A 16452-nucleotide genomic window follows, 5' to 3' on the forward strand; every position below is an offset into this window, starting at 1 on the left:
TACAAAATTGGGCAAATTGGTTTTAAAGGTACGCAAATTCAGCTTTAATTGAAAAAAAAATCAGTTCGTAACGTGAAAATTGTGGCTGCTATTGCCACTGAAGTCATCGTGTGCAATAAGCAGCGTTGTAAACGGTAACCATGTTTTCAGCCAAACGGTGGGTCTGAAAAACAAAAACCAAAGATCACTTTGAACTACTTTGAAGGCTAAGGTACCCTCTATCCTCCCCCCACTTTCGACTATCGGACAAATTAGCACCGCCCACAGCGCCCTCACGCAAACCTAGCGCCATCGTGCCGACAGCACTGAACTATGATACAATTGGAACGCGCACCACTGTCTTCCTATTAGCTACTGCGCATGCGCTGCACCGTCGAAGTTTAAAATATCGTCCTACCCCGACATTGAATGATTGACTGAAGGTGATCGAGTCGTATTACTTTTTGGAAAGACTGTACATGGAGCGAGTGAGAAAGGTGGTCAAGTTAGATACCCGCCTCATTCGCCAGAACGTCAATCCCATCCCTAATCATTGCAATGTCGCGACATCTCTCGCCGCGTGGAGGGGGAGTTTGCACTAAGAAGTAACTGGTGCGCGGTATATGCAGGGAGTTTTGGGACATCCTGTTCGGGGGAATAGTCATACGAAAAACGAAGATGTGTCGGAACCACTGTATTTATTTCAGTAAGTTTTTTGTTTTCGCAGTTATTCATTTTAAACGTACGACCTATGATGTATAGATGAGTGAGTAATGCTGACGTATTTTTTTTTTATTAAAAAATGGATGTTTTGTGAGGTTTATGATAACTGTGACTGTAATAGTTTTCTCAGGGTAACAATTTGAAAATTATCACCCGAAGCGTAAACTTTGCATGAAATTCAGTTTTACGAACGGAATATAAAGAAAATTTTGCTTAGTTTCAAATTTTCGTACTTGTGAACTAGTTTTTCATGTATATCAATTGAAAAAAATGGTCGCATCCCAAATCTACACTATGCATCAAAAATGATTTCATTGTCAATATTGCTATGTTTGAATCAACGTAATACGAACGTATTCTACTAGCATTTACGGCATGTTTCATTTCTATGATTTCAATTCGTGCATTTCAGTTTATTTTCTGCAAATTGCATTCCATGTATTATATAATTATAACGTTTAAATTATAATGTATTACTACATGATATTACTCGGAGTGATGTGACGTGAAATGACGGACGATTCGGTCGTTAGATAATCACTCTGTATGTGAGTATATTCAAGAAACTTTAAACTTTTCTGAAAGAACAAAAACAAAAAGGATATAAAATCAAGGAAGGTAAGATAATAACCCATTTTAATTTTATATTGTTGGTGCTGTGGGTTGATTCTGCATTGCCACCATAATCGACTTGGCTGCAAAATGGGCAGTTTCATAATCACTGGTCCCGACTGTACAGTTTTGCTGCACTTAGCCAATTTGTCATATTAAAAATTAGACGTAACTTTAGTTGCCTATCTACCGGCGTGTCGTCGTTGGCATAGTTTATTTTCTAAGAATCCTATCAGTATAGAACAGTGAAATTTCAATTCATTTTGCAAGAGTTTCGTTGTATCGACAACATTTCCATTTTAACATTTCAATAAATAGATAATAATCTAATTAATTGCTTTGGCTGTTAAAAGATGAATGGGTCCCATTGTTCGGATCAAAAGTTAAATAAAGACACGTTGTCAGAATAATATGTGGTCCGGCTCTCATATCCACGCAATGCTAAGGCTTGTGATTATTTTAGCATAAGTCGTTGCATGCTCACCAGACAGCTACGGACCTGTAAGACCAATGTAAACAATAATAGCGGAACGCAGTGTTCAGAACAAATCAATAATATAATATCTATAAAGTATAAAAAGAAACATTATTTAAATATGGGCAGGAGTTGTTGTGTTTGTCATCGACGTACACAAGACGAATGTGGGGAAGATATATCTTTTTTCATCGTTCCCAAAGCAATTAATCGATACAATAAATGGAGAGTTACAATTGCTCTTACTGGAAAAGTTTAAAAAAAAAATCAATACGTTTTACAAAAACATTTCAACCGTGATCAAATATTGCTGTACGCACACAGAATCGGAGAATCGATCTGTATATGAATCTACTGTGTCTCATATGATACAGAACTACAGCTTTTCATTTTTTTGCGAACAAAACAAGGATGAAATTGTATCATATATCATGCACCATTACATAACTATGAGAATGCGACGATGGGCGAAAATTCATACTCGGAACGTTCTAAAGCAGAACCGTGAAAAGAGAAAATTATCTGGGTTGATGAAAACGTAGCTTTTAGCAGCTTCAAATTCGTAACGTTGACGCAATAGGATACTCGGACAAAGCACAATTTTGTGACTCAAATATTGTTATAATTGCAAAATAAGCGCGACACAATGTTTCAACTAACTTCGAGAATTACGTAGTGTAGTTCACTGTTTTTGAAACGTTCGACCCTTCAAAGTTCAACCTTTTTTCGATTATTCTGTTGCGTCAACGTTATGAACCTTAACCTCATAGGTTTATCATAACTTCTATTTATTTTATTTGTTATTATTTTTGGTATTTTATGTTTTTGAACTACAACTACTGCTCCTATGTTTATAAATATCACACGCTCATCTCATGATTAACCTAAAATTACCCTCCTCTCTTTCGAACACCGCATGCTCCCATTATTGTCTACAATGGTCCTACAGACCCGTAGCCGTCTGGTGGACAAGTACCGAACTGCGTAACAATAATCACAGCCGTCGAGCCGCAGCCGGACCACCTATTATTCGTACATCGTGAATAAAGAGAACAAACCGTTCAAAAAATCTGCAGAAATGTTATGTGAGTCAATGATAGTGAACACGAATGGAACAATATTCCTAAAACCCTGCGCCGGCCATCTGTAACGTTATCGTTACTTCTGACTTTTGGGTTTCTCGGTAGCTCGGGGCTTTTCCAATGTTTAAAAATGTAGGGACAAATTTGGCCACTCGTAGCGCTACTCATGCATACGCTCGGTCCCTATGAGAGTAAACATAACCGGCAAGATCAGACGGACAGAAAGAGAAGGAAACGAGCGACTATTCTCTTCTTGTTTGCATACGCATTTAAGGGGGGTATTCTGGTCTAGAAATTTGGAAAAAATCGATTGTATTTTTTTTTTGCATATTATTACAGCTACATCTTGTAAGAATATTTTTGCTGAAATTCGATGTCAAATTTCCAAAAATTGAAAAAGTTATGAGCACTTGAGTGAAACAATGTATGACCAGTCAGTGTGCGCCTCAATAAATTTATTGGCTGCAAGGCAAAAAGATTAGCCCGTAAGGAAGCTGCTAATGCGGCAGAAGGCTTCCATCTGCCCAGGAATGACCGATTAACAGTAAGAAAAATTCGCATTTTAGCTGATATATTTTATATATTTTAGCTGAAATAAGCGTCAAAACTTTAAACGCATTAACTTAAAATGCGTTCATCTCAAACTACATCTTTCAACCTCGTTGAGACAAAATCTCTAGTTCTATTCAACAATTTGATGTGACATTTGGTATGAATTTTCAGTATACATCCCTCTATAGCCCCTACCACGGGCATTACTAAAGTATTATTACAACGAATTAAAAAAAAATTGAAAAAACCGAAAAAAATAGGAAATAAATATTAATACTGATTTAAAACAGTCGCCATATTTGTTATTTGTTTTTTTTTTTTCAATTCTTAGTATGAGCTATAACGACATTCTTAATAATCAAAAAAGATCGTTGTTTTTCTATTCACGATGAATGGCAGCACTAGAATCGTACCAACCACCTCAACTTTTTTTTTTGTCACGGCCGTATTTAAAAGCTCATAACTTTTTCAGGGTCCATTTTTTTCACATAAATTTAACTGCAAGTTCTTTAAACACCAATAAAAATTCTGTCAAAAAATGAATGGTGAAAATATATTTTTTTCGATTGTATGAAGCCTGAAAAAATGCCCGAAACCCAGCCCTCTAGACCAGAATACCCAGAAGCTTGTGTCAGCAAACTTGCTTTACCACTGCGTATACTTCGTCGAAAAAGATAGAGAAGTCACTCGATTTTCTACCTCTCTCTTTTTGTCAACTGGACGCCTGTATGATTCACTTACCTACTCTGTTTTTATCTTTATGGCTATGTCCCCCTATTCCCACGGACTTATGGACGGAATGCAAAGTGGTATTCTTGGCACGGGGGTTATCCCAAAAGACGGAAGAATAATCAGAACGACAGCCATATTCATAGGAACCATTTGCGCGCCACTTTCAAACCAGTTGATTATTGAATAGATGCTAATGGATGTAGATGCAGTGCAACGTATCACGACTTAGTATTTATACGTAGTGCTTATGCCGCTTGTGCGTTTAAAAACAACGCAAAGAGCAAACGGAAGGCCGTAATATTGAGCAAGTGATATAGTGGTGAATGTAATATATTAATATAAATTTATGTACTTGGTAAGTAGATGTATCTATGTAGAAACCTATCGAGACAGATCGTACTAAAAATTTTATAAGTTACGATATCCAATACATTTATATCTCAACGCATTCAAATTTACTTTCATTTGTGTGGTTGTAATACTTGTAAACTACAAATAACATGTGCTCCATTCGTAAACTTATTATTTGAGTTTCAACTCTGGACACAACATGCCCCACTGTCTAGCAATAGGTTGCAGTAATAGGTCTAACAGAAAAAGCAGGGCCCAGTCACAGCTTGAAAAACACAATAAAATGACATTCCATTCCAAAGTCACGTTTAAAAATTGCAAACATTTGTAGTGATGGGCTCGGTATTATATTTCATTGGTATGTACATTTTAGTTTTCCAAAAAGTAGTGATACACGAAGGACATGGATCGAGCGTATGGGATTAACGGAAGTTTCTTTACTCAAATCCTCATTTTTATGTTCGTATCACTTTCCAAGTGAATCATTCGATTGAACTTCTGTGAGTAGACTTAGGCTCAAGAATGATGCTGTTCCAATCGTGAGTTTCATAAACTATTTGTAAGGTTTTCCTATATAAGTATTGAATGATTTTCAGCTGTGCTAATGTACATTATGTGTTTTTCTAGGTCGTTGCAGTTTCTGATGAGTGTAATACTGCAACCATGGAGTAGTAATAGGAGACAACACTCGAACAGCGCTCGAATGAAAAGTTGGCCCAGCTTTCGGGGCAACGTAAGAGGAATTGCCAAGGTGCGATTTAAGCACCTCTTGCGGTGTAAGCTCGTATAGCACTCTTCCCCCTTCCGCCTATGATCTTACGATTCGCCGTTTGCCACCTTTGCCTCTCATTCAATGTCGGTTGAGGTTGGAAAAGCAATTACTCTGTTTTCACTAACTTTACTTACTTCAAATGCGTATTTTACGAATTTACGAAGTATGTTTATAGCACGGAGGTTTATAGGTTGCGATCGGTACCCTTGTTTTTTTTTTTTTTTTTTTTTTTTAAGATTATATAGCGAAAATTTCACTTTCTTCCTACTACTCCGTGACTGCAACTGACAAAAAAGTAATTGTAGTATTACAAGAGATATGCAACATAAATATTGCCAAAAAAGCAACCATACGTAAGCACTCCAAAGATGATGCAGCCTTTAGTAGAAAGCTACGACGATTTCGAAGTACCTTGTTCTTAATTCTACAACAAAGTTACGCTTACCTAGAATAATAAAACAGCAAAAAGTCTCACATCAGCAACAAGTAAGAAATTTAAAACGAGGGAATCGTCTAAAAGAAAACAAATTGAATCGTCGAAGAACGTGTTGTCTAAGTTGAAACAACGTAACAAAGTCACGTATGAAGATCTGGATGTTTTAGCAAGTATGTCAACCAAAAATGTACTGAAACATGTAGTAACAAAAAATAAGCTTGGCATACTATCAAAGAAGTTTGCACCTGAGCTACGCTCTTTTGCTTTAACCTTGCATTATTACTCACCAAATGCTTACAATTATCTACGTGAAAAATTTGACTCGTGCTTGCCGCACCCTAAGGCATATTTCAAGTGGTATAGATCAGTGAGTTGGGAATCTGACTTTAACACTGAATCGTTCAATCCCATCAAAGAACGTGCCAACATGGTAGATCATTTGTTGATTGGTTGTCTGGGTTTTGAAGAGATGTCTATATGCCAGCACGAGTACGATGGACAGTAGTCTAGCGGCTATGAGGATATGGGTACTAATATAGGTAGCGATACACAAACCATCGCCAAAGATGCTCTAGGGTTTTTGTTTGTATGTATAAACAATTCATGGAAAATCCCAGTCGACTATTTCTTAACCGGTGGCAGAAATGCGCATCAAAGCCACTCTCGTCCAACAGTGTTTAACCATGCTACAAGAATCGGGTGTAAAAGTGATATCCCTAACATTTCTATGGTAAGACAACTCAGTCTCAGTTGGACGACCTTACTACTCTGCAACCAATGTTTTTGCATCCGGTGACATTGGGAAAAGTGTACATTATTCCAGATCGTTGTTACATGGTTAAACTGGTACGTAACATACTGGAGGATTCGAAATGTACAATCATGAATGGAAATGGAAACTTGATTTCATGGAATTACATCACAAAGATCCATAAAATACAAGGAGAAGCACTTCATTTAAGCAACAAGTTACGTTCAGGCCACATAGCCTATCACACACAAAAAATGAAAGTGAAATTTGCCACACAGGTACTTGGCACATCTCTTGCAAATAGTTTTAAATTGTGTAGAACAAATTTCCAGCTCAGTTATTTTAAAACCTCTGCACCCACTGAAGAATTTCTTGAATTATTCAACAAACTCTTTGATATATTCAATTCGAAAAATTTGACGAAGGCAGGATTCAAAAAGCCAATCCATCCCGAGAATATAGCAGAATTAATCACGAAACTTGATGCATGCCGGTATTACATATTAAGTTTAAAAAAAGGTGACACGGGACGCAGTATTCTCAATACACAGTGCAAAATGGGCTTCTTAAGATTTTTAATCTGTATCGAATGTCTGAAAGGCATTTTCCATGCACTGTGCGAATAAAAAATGAGTACTAACACATCTATATACCAACATACAAGTTGAACTAAAATTATGGAGTAATTTTTTTTTGGCTGCATTCGCTTACATGGAGGTTATCATAATAATCCCACAGTCCGAAAATTTAAAGCAGCTTTTAAAAAATTGCTTATACATTCTGAAAATCGAGAATCAGACGCAAGTAATTGTATTGCGCTATAGAACATATCGATAACCAGAGAATATAATGAATCTTCGACGCCTGCTGCTCAACTAATCGGTAGTGACCCGATATTCGACTTAAATAACACTTCCACTGTTCTCAATGATTATTTGTATCTACCTTTTATACGAAGTATATCAGAATTTTCTGACAGGATTATTGTATATATTGCCGGTTTTGTTGTCAAACATCTGTAATCTGCGAAATAAGTGTCAACGCTTTGTCGGGTACTGAATCAGATACCAAAAAGTACTCTGATATGATTGAAAAGTCGAGGTGGTTTGTATTACCTATCAGATAGTGTACAGCGTACTTTTTGTGCAGTGGAAAAAGTGATACGCAAAGTGGTTGGAAATTTTTAGAGACAATTCTCAGAAGACTATTTGTCAACTTGTGTACTGTCAAACTTGATTTAAATGAGCAGCTTGTTTCATGATTTACATGATCATTTTCATGATCAAATGGCCTTAGAGAACTATTTGACTTCAGCGATTGGCCAGACATGCGTGAAAATTAGACTGTATAACATTGGTGAAAAAACTGTAGCTGCGGCACCTAGTGATAGGCATACATTCAATAAACTACAATTGTTCGGAGTTAGTGAAAGCTGTCTGTACAAAATGCTATTAGTTATGCTACTAATACTTTTTCTGAGGCTATGGTTTTTGATGCTTGTGACTGTGTTTCATGTTATTTACAGGTCTGCACCGGATAGACTATACGATGTTGTTCAAATTGTTTCTAATTTTGTTACATATTTTTATAACTGCATGTTATTTAATATCCATACTTAGTCATCTTGTACTTATACTTATTATACGTACTACACTCATTTGTACTATGGGAACTTCGGATTTTTGTATGGCCTTTGGGTGAGGGTTTTTCTCACCTTCTGTAAGTATACATTATTCAAATGTTTGCACGTAATGCACGTAATTCGAACGTAATAAGATCCATATTGCTTTTAATTTCGTCATATAGGTTTGTTGTGGTGTCATATTATTATCCTTTGTAAGTAAAATTAAAATTGTGCATATGCGCTTATTTCGTCAATTACTTTTCACCTAGATTCCCTACAACCACGCTTATTTACAGATATTTTGCGCTGGGTTGGAGTTAATTTGGCGCTACCTTTGACTGGGAAACTTCATTTAGATCCAAGGTAATGTTTACCATGGACAAGGTAAAATGTTCTATGCCCAAGGCTTAAACAATTTTGATGTAAACACATGTTATATGCATATACAATTTGTATATAAAAAAATGTTATAGCTCACTTTGCTTTCAAATAGAGATATAAGTTTGGAGCTGATTCAAATAAATTGAATCTTAAATAGTGCAAATTTACGTCACAGATTGGTGATTGTTAGATAAAAATCATAATTTCTCTACCCTGAATAAATACTTTAGAGAGCCGTTACGTTATACAGTTGAAATTCTTCATTTAGTCAATATTCATATAATTATCAAAAAAGATGACCATTTCGAAATAAAACAATATAAATTATTATTCAAGAAAATAAGACACTAAAGTTAAGCTTATATTTATGAGTAAGCTCCTTTGATAGTAGTTATTATGTAGGGTGGCTGGTTTGAAAGTGGCGCGTAAATAGCTCCTATCAAGATGACTGATCGACTCGATTCCCCTTCCGTCTTTTGGGATACCTTCACAAGCGGAGGCTTTGTCCATAAGTCTGTGTCTATTCCTAACTTCCTAAGTCCATGGTCTAGTTAGTTGCAATGGCTGCGATTAGAAAGAGAAAGCAGGTCTGTTTAGATCTTACATACAGGTCTTGCAACGAACGTGGTGGGGGGTTGTCAGTTCACGTCCGAAACAAAAGTACAACTTATGGCCACAAGAGCAGCACTAAGAGTTATTCATAAGCTTATTATTATTATTATTTGACGGAACCCTAACCAATCTTTTTGATACTCATACACAGTCATACATATATATGAATGTTTACGGCGAAATACAAAACAGCTTCGAGCGAAATTAATTACTTTTTTTACGGAGCACTTCTCTTTCACTGATTTTCGACCCGTGTTGCAGGTCGGAACCACACAGGAATTAGTCGTCATTGCATATCTCTCTTGTGTTATTAATTTTAATCACAGTCATATGCTATTCGAATATAACCTTACGTTGTAATATCATTCATATGTCTATGAATAACTGACAGCGCCGCGTAGTGGCCAGTAGTGGCAAAAAAAATCTGGACAATAACGCGGCTATTCCCACCACTCAAACTTCAGTTGCTTGCAATATCTGTATGTAAGACCGTGGTTTAGATCTTCGTGCTCTTTCTAATAGCGAGACACTTCCACTTGTACACATGCCCACAGTAAGAAATGATGATCAACCATTAAATAGGACGTACACTAAATTGTATGCTGAAAAGTAACAATATTGCAACGCAAAAATATGGCACGAGTAGCTTTTAGTTTTTTAAACAATTATGCTTGTACAATTAAGGTTATGAGAGGTGTAAGTTGCTGAGTTATTTGTGGCCATCAAATAGCAGGCACAATCTGAAAAACGTGCGTGCAAAAATGTATTATGTTCGTCTAACATGATAGAATATTTGTTTACAAGACAGAATTTGAAAATTTATTTCACTAATACAAGTCTAACCATCAAGCAAGTATTCATAGCTTGACACAAGAAAATGTATATAATGCAGAACAGCATGCTTTGTAGGATGCATTTTTATTTTACAGTGGACGATGGGACAGAAACAAGACTTGAGATACGAAATTGAAGCAGTATGTGAATTAATAATCCTCATGCAAACGACTCACACAAACACTACGCTGACACGCATAATAGAAAAAAACTTCCAGACATATGTGCAGTATCATCATGTAATCTTAAAAGTAGAATTGTGATATTAAATCTAATGTTCATTTGCGAATTCCAATGCATTCAGCAAGTGTTGATAAAAATTATTGATTTCCAGATTCAAGTGTGGTAAATTCAAAAAACAGTTTCAGTTTTGACTGAGTATTTAACTGTATGGAGATTGGTTCAGAATATGACCAATGATGATAATGTAATCAGATATTTATAAACGCTGAATTTTAGCGCTGATATGTATATTATGTAGCAAACATATTTTACTGCTTGACATGTCGTTTGACGGGATCATGAAATATAGCTTGGTTATAAGTGTTCTACTTAGAAGACTGTATCTAATATCGGCACTAGATTGTACCATCATGTATAATTTTCCAATGAGGTTTCAGATACATATGTACCTCGACCTGTGCTCAGCGATGTATAAGCAGAAAGCTTCACATCTAACAAAGTTATTCCTACACTTCTTGTTTATTCGTTTATCATCATATGATCAAGCTAGAAATTTGGCGAATATTAATTTCAATAACATCAATGGTTTAATATATTCTTTGTGTAATAACTCTGAGTGAAAAAATATTCAAAATGTATAATATTGTTTTATGTCATTTATTTTAATGTCAAGAGAATAGGAAAAGTGTAACAGAGTAAATAAAAATAACTAATTAATACCAAAACTCATTAGCGTGACAAGGATCTCATGTCAGTATAGTTACTATAAAAATTTTTTCCCAAATCAGTAATTCCCTAAAAATCAAAACATTCTTTCTAAATTTCAGATACCACGAGCTTTCACTCAATTTTAATCGACACTTCTGATGTATGGATAGCAAAGGTATTTTCAAACTTGGAATGGCCAGTCGGAGGATACCATCATCGCAGAATTTGATCACAGAATACGTCGTTCAACTTGACGGTGCATTAAAGTCATTTTATGTCGCTTTTGTAAGGTGTCAAATTTGAACATTTTCAGAATCTAAAAACGAGTCTGTCTACAAAATTATAGTAAATACCAATGCAAGAGCAAATGTGTTCATTGAATGAGTTTTATGTATGTAAATGTTGATCGCTTTAAAGTAAGAGTTCAAACGATGGCAAATTAATTTCACATTTGACACTGTGTACCTTTTTTCTACCAAGTCTTGTATTACGTAACATTTGTCAAATAAATTTATCATTTCATGGTGCTTGATTCAGAAGCGAGATATACCTGAAGTTCCGACCGATCGACTCTGATTGAAACCTCAATTCTTGGCTAATATTGAGATTCCATGATAAATATTTAAAGAATTAATGAAATTCCAGTAGCTTTGAAATCTGAAAATTCCATAATCTTGATCGATCAAAGCTTCAGGCACATGAAGCCAGACACATAACACTGAATGCTCAATTTATCGAACACAGCGAGGTGGAATAAGTCGAACTAGCAGAGTACCTCGTACCAATTATAACTAACCTTACAAGACACAACGCAGGAAAAGCATCAATTAAGCAAAGTAAGTAATATGAATTTTGGCACAACCTTCTGATTTTCTGCACAGAGAACTGTTTTGACAGCATGTAAACCATATAACCAGGTCTGGTAGCAGTCAAGTCGTCTTAAAAAAGTTACTCAATTGTAACTCATCGCAATTAATTATTACACAGTAATTAAACGATAGATGCTATCACACTGTTATTCATCTTATCAGAAATACCTCTATTTTCAATTATATCACTGTATACGGGTTTTCCTTGTTTTTCATGTCTTTTTCCATATTACAAAAATGTATCACTGTACACGATATTTAGTAAATAAATTACAAGTGAACAACGACTCTGACTTATGAACTTATTGTCCTTTTAGGCAAAACATTTCGATACAGAAGCAATGAACAATTTGATGACAGTTGATTTTCTGAAATCAAACTAAGGCTGATTTTTTTGCTGAAAATAATATAATACTTGACAAACTAAATCTTGTCTAGTAGGTATCGCGTAGAAAAAAAATGGTGCAACCAAATTGGAAGGTCCATTTATGTATTTGATAAAATGACTAAATAAGTATCTTACAGATTTTCCATCTATTTATTTCACAGCGAGATAATATTTAGGTTTATATTTTGCAAACTTTACAATTATTCGTTCATGTGATAATATCGGTTCTAGCTGACCAGAGCGCACTTGGGAACATCAGAATGATCATACCACAAAAAATTTTAAATTGAATTCATACTTTATGAAAAAATGGATGGATTCTCGTCAATACGCTTAAATCGGTGACGTGTCATGTAACTATTTATTCTTGCAATAATGTTGCTATCTTCAACCTCAGTAAATAACGATATTTCCTAATTGTGCATTAATACACTAATGTTACCGTGTTTTGATTTAATGAATTCCAACCTGATGATCAGTCTTATTTGTACCCAATTGTAACAGGACTACAAACCTGGTATAATATAAACACTTTCCGCAATATTGGACTATGCCCTTAACAGACACTGTATATGTATAGAATGCGCTATTTGTATAGTAACAATTACCAAAACTGTGAGGAGAATTAGAAGTGCGATTTTGTATGAGCTATTCAGACAGAGTAAAAAGTTTCACAAAATAAAGCCAAACATATGCATATTGTGAAAACCTAACTTCTTCAAAGTTGTTCCAACATTGAAACATAGCAAATTATTTCCTAAATTTTTGTTACGATAATATTACTAACCTCAACTTGCAGCAAAGGCATGGTTCCCAAGATATTTCAAATCAAATTCCAAATATAATAATAATTAAGTGAGAGGGAAAATAAATTTTACTTGGATAGCAGATACAAAATCGCATGGTTCCAAGTTTTGAAATTTTTTCATAAAGCCATACTTTGCCGATTTCTCTCTGGGGGACGAAAAAATTATTAGTTATTTTTGTGATAAGAGCGAAACAAATTTTTTTTTACAGCCTATTGACTGATGACATAACGTAACAGAAAAGCAATGATTGTAAGAAAGAGAACGAAGAAAGACACACCTGATTATGGGACTCAATTCTCGTGCCTTCCTATCACATATACAATGAAAATCTCCCCATATAGTGTATTCCCGCGTAGCTTCAGCTGAACTAATCGAAAGTTATAACGAGGACAATGAAATATTCTATATCTTGGAGGAACAAAACACAATAGAGGAAAGCACCACGCTTCAGAGATTGAGTGCTAATACTAGTAGTGTATCGACAATTGAAGCTATTATTTATACTATACAAGTTTTACAAATATAATGATAAGCATTATCTGGCTGGCTGTTGGCACTTTGTGTAAACGTCATAGAATGACAGTTATCTACAAGCCATCAAGTACATGGTTCATAGAGTTCACAGTTGGCGTGCGAGGCATGCTTGTATCGTTCGCAAGGGTCGTATGTCCGCTGTTTCAGAAGGCATTGAAAAATTTTGCAAGGAGTACACTGGATACTATGATTGATTTCTAATTTTCATTCTGTAAGGTTGAATTTCGAGGTGTTAATGTATTTGTAGCGAAGCTATTAGGAATAAAGAATCGATACTTCATAAGTGTAAATTATTCCAATTTACAACAGAAGCTCCTATGATGTAAATATTAAACGTGGATAATTGTGATTTCTTGTTCATCTTACATCACATTGAAGATATGAATTTCAACCTTATGCAAAATTATAAAATATATTGCTCACAAAAATCACTGTATATCTCTCAGGTATACCTGAAAAAACACGTGATTTCAAAGCTAAACAACTTTGCAACAAACAGTAAAATTTTGATAAAAAGGATTTTCAAGATGGCAGTATCACCTTCAAGATGCATTTTGCTGAATTGATTTGTATTATTTAAAAACCCTTCTATGGTAACTTGTGCGTTAGTTAGGCAACTGTGTATCAGCATAACGTTTAACACGCAAGCGATACATAAAAACGATGATATTTAGTATCGCGGAATAACAACCAGTTCAGCAAAAGGATTGCTGATAAGATTGAACATGAAAAAAAAGCGATAACGGTAATACATTTCACAGTCGAATTTCAAAGATTCAACCATGTTTCTTCTTACAATAAATCTCAACACGCATTGTATAAGTAATGTAAACAATTTTTGTAACCTAACTTTGATTCCAAAGTTTTGTTCTAAATGCAAAAAAAAAAGGTAGTGTACAGACAGCCAAGAATGGCTGCGCAGTCTGTAGTCGTAAACGGCAGCGTGGTTGGCAGCTCAGAAATTTGTCTTCTTTTAATTAAAGTACTTTCTGTTATATATCATCCGTAAGTGAGCAGATGGTGCAGCAGCCAAGGTATTAGCCCAGTGAACTGGCGAAGATTCGAGACTTGACATGGTCAAACTTATTTTTATTATTTTTTTTATTTCATGGAGCAAGTTCCGCATTCCTCAAACTCTCGTTACAGATTTAATAAATTATCGTGCTTTATCGCTAATACGCACGAGGTAACAACTATGCTATTGGTTTGCAGCTGCCAACTGCACTACCGTTTACAGCTATCAGATATGCAGTCGTCGACGGCTGCATGACCAGAACCAGAAAAAAATTGAAATACAGGATAACATAAATCTCTAAAATGCTAAATGACAACAATTTTGCTACCTACTGATGAAGTTTTTTTCTTATCTAAAATACTATAGAATGAAAAATCAACGCATTCGAATTAAACATAGAATAATATATTGTATTAGAAAAATTTACTGCCACGTTAGATGCTCAGTGTAAATGCAAAATGACAAATGAACTTAGCGGTAGGTATGCACTATGTGAATGGATGATAAAAATGTGACTACAAAAAAAAAACATGTAAAAGATTATAAGAGCAGCTTCGTATTAGATTTCATAAAGGCCAAATTGATGCAACATATCACTAGTCTGAAATTATGTCTAACAGTAAAATCCAAGATTCTTAGATAAGAATAAGCATATGTGATAAGGCGAGAAACCCAATTGAACAAAATGATTTCAACAAACTATTAAACATTGCCATTGACAATGAAATATTCTCATTGATATGTCACTGCAATAAATTGTTGAAGGAAATAGAAAATGAACATGGAACATGTTGGATCAACTCTGAAAGTACAACTTATCACGTGGATTAATAATTTCTAGGTATGTGGTCAATGGACAAGCTAGTGTAATGGTGAATACATCAACCACAAACATATTGTCGTTATGTAATGCACTCCTGGTTTGTTAGTTCCTGTCAATAATATGGTTTGAATAACGAATTTACAATAAGCTAAGTAGATTGACTGACGTCGATTTGATGATTCATTGGTTACATAGGGTAGTTCGGATTTCACATGATTTGTAGAAGTTGAGTTGAACGACTGTTTGACATTGGCGAAACACAGAATAGAATGGAGAAAAAAAATGTATTTAGCAAAAGAATGAGGTGGTTACCTTAACAGAAGATTGCCACCCTACGGGTTGGCTCTTGGTTGATGACGGAATGATGGAAGTTTTCGGTGACTGGTTCCCAAAAATCAGTCAGTAAGATTTGGAGGAAAACGATATTATTCCGCGTCGAGACCAGTTGTCGAGTTCACTGGCGATGGACTTTTGACCAAGTAATACGGGACAAAACATTCGTTTGCGATATGCGAAACTGCTAGGTTGCATACACTGACATAATGTGAACCTTGCAATGTTGGATATACGAGATGCGATTGAAAAAAAGTCAGAAATATCACCCGAAACGCGAGCCTGCCTTCCAGCAAATCACAATTGCGAATGGCCGACTGCGGCCGACTACCTCGAAATTCTCGTATGTACGAGTAATCATGGAGCAACTGGGGATTGTGGCAAGGAATATAGAAACACCTAGAAGAACGATTCTATTGTCCTTCTTCTACTTCTCTTTCATCCGCCGTTGGGTATATAACTCTAGATAGACACTATCCTGTGTAACATCCGTAGAGTATACATATACTACGGGAGGGGTTGACTGCAGATATACCTATACATGTATCTATCTTTTACAATCCTCTTATCTCCAGACTATATGGTATAGCGTAAGTTGCTTATAGTGTAGCTCTTAGTTCCGAGTGCGCAAATGGCGTGGTAGCGTTAGATAATGATTGGACATAATGGCCTTAGTTAATTATGATGCTAATATAATAATATTATAGCACTCCGTAGTCCGAAGATCTTGTAACATGGTTTTAGGCAGCCCTCTGACACTCACCATTGCTCGTATACCAAAAAATTGTACGCGTCTTGTCCCCGTTTTTTAGTTCCTCTACGTGGCGCTAGTAGTAGACTTCTCACACGCTCGCTGCCCTCGCTGACCGCGCGC

General features: G+C 35.5%; 1 protein-coding gene across 2 annotated transcripts in view; it reads right to left on the reverse strand.

The window, feature by feature from the left end:
* LOC124175832 (ornithine decarboxylase-like) overlaps nucleotides 1–15958 on the reverse strand; it is a 37347-nt gene extending 21389 nt beyond the window's left edge. Inside the window, exon 1 of one of the 2 annotated variants that reach the window (XM_046556416.1) lies at nucleotides 15558–15955. The gene's annotated coding sequence lies outside the window, so the exon portion shown is untranslated. Of the gene's footprint in view, nucleotides 1–15557 lie in introns of both variants that reach the window. The other variant, XM_046556417.1, reaches the window with a different exon arrangement.
* Nucleotides 15959–16452: the final 494 nt, after the last annotated feature.

Source organism: Neodiprion fabricii, chromosome 2 (genome assembly GCF_021155785.1).
Source record: "Neodiprion fabricii isolate iyNeoFabr1 chromosome 2, iyNeoFabr1.1, whole genome shotgun sequence".
In the NCBI taxonomy this organism is placed as follows: domain Eukaryota; kingdom Metazoa; phylum Arthropoda; class Insecta; order Hymenoptera; family Diprionidae; genus Neodiprion; species Neodiprion fabricii.